The following is a 7,448-nucleotide window of genomic DNA, read 5'->3' as shown; positions in this document are numbered from 1 at the left end:
TCACTATAGATCCTGGTTTGATCCCAGACTGTATCACAACGAGCCGTGATTGGGAGTCCCATAGGGTGGCGCACAATTTGGCTCAGCGTCGTTCGGGTTTAGCCGGGGTAGGCCGTCATTGTAAATAATATTTTTTTTCTTAACTGACTTGCCTAGTTAAATAAATATAGCCTTGTTATTGTTATTTTATTGTGTTACTTTTTATGAAATGTTTTACTTTAGTTTATTTAACTGTAGTTCTTGAACTGGTTCTTGAATTGGTTAAGGGCTTGTAAGTAAGCATTTCACGGTAAGGTCTACATCTGTATTCGGCGCATGTGACAAATAAAAATGTATTTGATTTGATATGATAATGTTCAGAACAGTACAGCAAGTCTCTAATTACATTTGGTTGACGCTGCTGAAGATAATCACCGTCATTTGGTGTTATAGCTGACTTTGGCACATTAACACCAAGGTTGATCATCCACTAGTGTTAAAGGGTGATGAATAAGAGCTAATACTCTATATTAATAGGGATCTACAGTACATATAATTTTATGGTGATGAATTTATAGGCTGACTATTTAAAGAGGCAGTTGCAAATGATGTATTTAAAAACTATCTCCATGAACAGATTTTCAACTGTTTTGAAAGATGAAATCAGTGTAACTAGCCTGTTTATCATGAATTAACTTTAAGTAAGCATAACCAAGTGTTTTGGTATCTGGTGGGAAAGGTTAGAGTAGAGTAAGAGAGACTTGACCTCAAGTTGACTCATAATACAGAAATATGAAGCCATATCACAATGGTGTTAATCATATCATACGGAGTCAGAGAGTGGGAGTGCGTGGGGGTACTGTCTACTAGCTCCCAACCACTACCTGCAGAGCATAGTTAATACACTAAATCATGGGAATCACTGTGGAGGAGTCTCGGTCTTAGACAACGAACGACCATGAACTTTTATTCACCTGATCCTGTCTGACTTGGAAGCTCCCACAGTAGATTTGTGTTGGCAATGCTTGTTATCAGTTAATTCATTTTTTTGATAGCCGGTTAGTGTATCTGAGTACCAGTCTGCCCCAGAAGTCAGGTCAAATAGTTTTTTTTTCTCCCACCCCTGTTGTATGAGAGGATGTTTAGGAAGTGTTGTCAGTTGGCTGGTACCACCTCAAAAAGCACAAGAATTTGATTTTATTAACACTCACCTTCTCAGATTGTTCTGAAATTGTTTCTGTTGTTAGAAACAGATAAGATTAGCATTACTGCAACATTATTTTGATGAAATATAATTTAATCTCTGAGAAATTAATCTTATTGACAGCATCTAAATTGGTCATTTTAATTTATAGGATTCATATAATATTCAATACATATAGGACCTAACATCTGAATTGGACAAAACTTTTCTTAACAATGAGTTAGACATGATGAATCCAAAGAAATGGTCAAAGGCCAACCACGAACCTCCCCCCCCCCCACACACACACACCAATCCCACCCCAACAACAAGTATATAGCATCAGTTTTCTGTCTGACAAGAACTATGGAGCTGCGGCTTGAAGTATTGTTTCTCATCCTATTTGAACAGCCATCACTAGCCGTCTACCAGGTGATGCACACTCACTTGCACAAAACACATACAAGCTATCTCACACACACACACACACACACACACACACACACACACACACACACACACACACACACACACACACACACACACACACATACACTCTCTCTCACTTTGACTTTACCTTAATCAGCCTATTGCATTTGTTCCAGTGGCAGTTTGGCACAGTGCATCCATCCATAAGTGTCCTGGAGGGACAGTTTTCCTCGTAAATACAGCCATTATTAATCTTAATAGAAACGAGCCCAGACTGCACCAGGAGGTGTCTAGGGCTCAACGGCAACAAACCTGCTGTAAATCTCCCAGTCACTATTGGAGTGCATCAGTCAGTAAATCTGTCAGCACAGGGTGTACAGTAGGCTCTTCTGCTGCCGGGGCTTCACAGATAATGTATCATAGTCATAGATGATAATGTATTATAAATACAGTAAATCATGTATTTAAAAATGCAATGACAAAAGATGTGAGGGTCATAAATAGGATGATGCTTGTTCTGCATGTTTTTCTTTTTACAGGGAGGGAGGATATGACATGGGCTAGTGTGGGCAGATGGTGCATCGGCTGATTTTGATGATGCCCAGTGTGGTCTTAATAAAGAGGGGGAGAGAGTTGCGGAGGTTTGAAAGAGTAAGTGAGGAAAAGAGGAGTATTAGTATAATGGAACGTCCTCATGAGCTCTAAAACAATCTTCCACCAGCTTAAAGTAACTATGTTAAATCCCTCAATGCTTGTGGCCTGCTTTTCTGTCACTTGGTGTATTCTGTATGTACAATAAATTCAATAGGACCACAACATAACCCAGAATTTCAGTCACCATATAGGAATGTACGTATATATTCCTCCTCCAGTGGCAAAAACCACAAAGACCGGAATGTTAAAGGGCAATTTCATGGATACGGAATTACACCGAGACTCCGATTTTTCACGTTAAATATATACCAAACAAAAACCATTGATTTCAAAGTTTAACAAATCATAAAATATTATGCGCCAAGGACTACTTTTAATAATTTCCTCTGAAAATGTTACAACTTACAGGAAGAACTGTGCAGATACAAAGTTTGGTAACAGAATCTGCAGTTTTTCCCAATATGTTTATTTATTTACTGTGTAAATTGTTGAAAGTAGTTCTTTTTTTATTTAACTAGGCAAGTCAGTTAAGAACAAATTCTTATTTACAATGACGACCTACCGGGGAACAATGGGTTAACTGCCTTGTTCAAGGGCAGAACAACAGATTTTTACCTTGTCAGCTCAAGGATTCAATCCAGCAACCTTTCGGTAACTGGCCCGACACTCTAACCACTAGGCTACCTATCGGCCCATGCTTAGAGTTGTATGGTTGGTTAAACGTGGAAGTCAATGGTTTCTGTTTGGCATACATTTCAATGTGAAAAACATTGACTCTGTACCGGTACCCCCTGCCTCACTACGGTTATTTTACTGCTCCTCTTTTACTATTTGTTCCTTTAATTATTTTTTAAATTACTTGAAACTTATTTTTCTTACAAATGCACCGTTTGTGAAGGGCTTGTAAGTAAGCATTTCATTGTTGTATTCGGCGCATGTGACAAATAACATTTGATTTGATTTGAATTCCATTACGTGGAATTGCCCTAAAGTAAGAACGACGACATCACACAGCATAAGCTCCTTATAAACCAGAGCATGACTGTAAAATATTGAATGGGCCAGAGTGTCTTTAAATGTCAGGACCTTTAGTTCAAACCAGCCATCTGAGAAAACCGAAGATTAGATTTGATGTTTAATTCTGTTACACTGATTAGACTTGGAGATGGTACAGCAGTGTCCCACTTTAAATCCTTCATCCTCACGGAGTTGTGAGTGTTTCACCTTGATCTTTTGCTTAGCTGTGTTCTAGAATGGATCCGACCCCCCCCCCGGCACCTCTCCACGTCTGCCCATCTCTCACACCATCTAAGGGGAAGATAGTCAGGGTGCCCCTGCCATCTGTCTCCCCTGTGCCCACCACACACAAATGGGCACACACACACAGACAGACTGACCGTGTGCGAACCGAAAACAAACACACACAGACACACAGGCACAAACACACACCCCGCCTAGCAGAGAGTGTGGCCGGTCCAAGCATCGAAAAAAAACACCACTGCGCCACATTCCGGCATGCTCCACCACCAAGGGAACAGGAGCGTCTCTCTCTCTCTACAGCCTCTCCAGCATTGATGCCAGATGCCTTGCACACACAGGAGTCTCCAAAGTTGGTCCCCAGAACCCTAAGGAAGGTGATTGGCTGCTGATTGTACAAACCGAATGGCCCATTAAACTCCTGTTTCACAGTGTCTCTGGACGGTCATTGTGACAGCGGATGAGGATGCTTCTGCTCCAATATATAAAAACATACCGGGACTTTACTGTTCGTTTGGAATACTGTACCCGCGCTAGCATCATGTTATGGGCCGGTATGCTGGTGCAATTGCAACATGTGTTCCTTAAATAAAGATGCCTCAATAGCTGGCACCAATCATAACTTGCCTATAGAGGAACCAGACTCGTACTGCCTATGATGACTGCCTTTACTAATCAGAGAGAGAAGGGTTGGCTGCTAGCATGATCATGTTTATTCAAACACACTATTCTCTTTGTGGATTTTGGAGAGAAACCATAAGTAGTCTACTGAGAAAATAGCAACTCCAGTATGAGTGGCTCTAGAATGTAAATGAGACCTTATGGGAGAAGGGATATCACATCACTGTGTACTATTATTCACAGTTTGGCACACAAAAAAAGTAATAGAACACCAAATTGAGGAAATGTGACCTTTTTGAATGTCCGGATGTGGATTAGCTTTTTGTCATGAGGTTGTTTCTGTGGTGGGGTAGCACCGCTACTGCCTCCTCCACTACAGCCCACTTGAGTTGGCCAACTGCGTCAGCAGCCTGCATTTAGAAATGGACGTCATGCTGCGTGTTAGCCCAGCGCTAACGCTAATGTACCGTAATAACAGGCCTGCGCCGCTTATGTGGTCGGAACTCCCTTCGCAACTCCCCACCCCCCCTTCTGAAAAAGTAATAACAACAGATGGACTGTGCCAAGGAGACTGTGACCATGCCTGTCCATTACCATGGTGAGAAGGTGAGGGAGGGGGCTGAGTTGCTTGGATTGCAGATATGCAAAGTGTGTCGGCGGTTGGACTAATGCCGTTCTCATCGGCACATCCTGTACTGCTGCTCTCAACTTCACATAATGCATTTATAATTGCATTCCTCCCCTGGTGAATAACAATGACTTTATTCACAGCCATGTTTTGCTAGAGCAGCAATAAACTAGCATAGTAGTATGTAGCAATCATGCTAGGCAAACCTAGAATTTACCCTCCAATAATAAGAAGGTGATATTAAGAACCCACACAAGTAGGTGATTATTGTGATTATATGTACTTATGTCTTTATGGAGATTATAGTTGTCCTGGTCTGTTTTTGGAGATCTCTGTGACCAGTTGGCGCAAGAAACTAGCATTCCACCAATCCTGGTGTGTTCTTTTACGCAATTGCAAATTACGTGAGTGTTACCTATCTCATGGAAGTTCACATGGCTTTAATAGTGTGTTTGTTTTGATGTTTACCCGTCTAGGTTGACAGTAAGTGTTGTTGTTGGGTCTGGCGTGTTGTTATGTTCTAGTGTGTGATTGTGGTCTGTCTGGTATTGCCATGCTAGCGGCTAGGCTGGAAATGCCCAAGGCCACACGGCATTCCATTAAATACTGAACATTCTAGGTTCCAGGTCTCATCTCAATTAAAACAACGGCATTCATTTTAATCATGGTTGATATCATTCGCACTACTGAAGAGCGCTACATCCTTTCGTCTACAGACAATTTATTTGGACTTTTGAAATGAAAAAGTGTGAATTTATGTATGAATGTAGAGAGGGAATGGGCGAAAGGTGTTGAATATGGCAAGTGCAGGAATATGCTACGCCAAGCCCGTTAACCGATGGATCACGGAGCCAGCTGTTCAAACATCCTTCCAGTCCTCCCGCTGGATGATCAAAATAACGCTTTTTCCACCCAGGAGAAAAAGATCAGTCACATTTGTTGCGAGGAGGGCCGTGCAACGTGGCATTATAAGAGGCCATGATACAGTAGATAGTCAGTAGACAACCCACTGAGCCCCTGTCACAATTATCATCATCCATTTCTCTTACTCTCTCCCTCTCCCTCTCCCCCTCCCACAAGCAGTCCCCTAACCCATTGAGCTCTCTGTCTCTCCCTCCTTCGCACACATTCTCCCCCACACTTCCCAGAGCAATGTTCCCACTGTCCAAGAACTCAAAACATTTCTATCAAATAATGACTAAAAGTCAATGCCAAGGAGACACCCTCCCGCCCATGGAGATCAAGGGTCAAATTCCTTTTGCGCCAAATGGGTCTTTTGTTTCTAGCCAGGAGACATGTGGGAGAGTCAGAAGCTGGGCCAGGCTCATGGAACGTGCAGCTTTCCTCGATTGTAGAAGCCTCCGCGGTGCCAAGTACGCAGTCCTAACTGCTACCAGATGTGCAATTAAACCGCGCACCAACCACCAAGCCTCTTTTAGTGGTGGGCAGAAAAGAAAGGGTCTAAATGACTTGGCAATGATAGCATTTTGGACAAATATTTAGTTCGGGTTTTGTGTGCTTTTTTATATGGGCATTTATATGTATATCTATCACTCGAACCACGAGAAATATTTTACTATGTTTTTATTAGCTAATTATAGTTAGTGAGGACACACACACACCCAGACAGAAACACCTTTTAATTTCTCTGTTGAATAAATGAATCCACATGTTACCCTCAGCCACAAAAGTGGAAAAATCCTAGGCTGGGGATTATTTTTTTTGGTCTCCTTTTGAGAATCTAATATTCATCCTAAGTGACATACAGTTCTCTGGCTGTGCCAGGAGGTGTAGAACCTCATTATTCATGTCAACATGATTTGACTCACGTTCAATCAAAAGATTTGTGCAGCTCAGAGGAGGTCTCAGCAACATCACAGAGAATCAAAAGCGACCGGTATGTTTCCCTCCGCATTTTTGGAAATTCCCTATGTACTCCAGAATGTTTTCCCATCAACTTCTCTGAGCCTTTGATTACTTAATGATGGAAGTTGGAGGCGTGGATGAATTCATTTTTATCATAATCCGCCCAGGTCTACATCCCCAATTTTGCTTGTCTAGGACTTTCCTATACTCACACATTACATTTCCACGAGGCTTACTGTACCAGTGAAGCCGACATCATCTATATCCCAGGCTGGTGTTCCCCGTGGTAACAAGGGAATGGTTACACCAGTGTTAGCTTAGCAGAAGACAGTAAGGAGCAATTAAAGTTAACACCGTAGGGTACAACGTAATGTCTAATGTAAAGGCTAAACATAAAACCTCCCTAGCTGTCCAGAAAAATATGCACGCAGATGAGTAGCTGACGTTGCCAGAATGTGGCTCGCAGGGGTACGACGTATAAACGGGTGGGCAGTTGTTATTACAGGTGCATAGCCACATGTTGATGTAGTCTCCCTCCACTGCTGACATAATGTAAGCTGCTCTCTCCTTAGTCCCCTGACCCAGCGGTGGAAGCATGGAACGAGCACACTGAGACCACTCAATCTCTCTCCCGTATAGGCCTGGAAGCAGGAAGGGCACAATTCAGGAAGTCCACGTTTTTTCAATTTCCTCTCTGTGGAGAAAGAGAGGAAGCAAGTGACTAGGAAACATCAACAACACACGACTCCCCTCGTTGGAAGTTATTCATGTCTGATTCTCACACCCCTCCCTCCTGACTTTGTTGATTTACGGCTTTGAATATATATTTCC

Source organism: Salmo trutta, chromosome 34 (genome assembly GCF_901001165.1).
Source record: "Salmo trutta chromosome 34, fSalTru1.1, whole genome shotgun sequence".
NCBI lineage: Eukaryota > Metazoa > Chordata > Actinopteri > Salmoniformes > Salmonidae > Salmo > Salmo trutta.
This window is presented reverse-complemented; position numbering follows the sequence as displayed.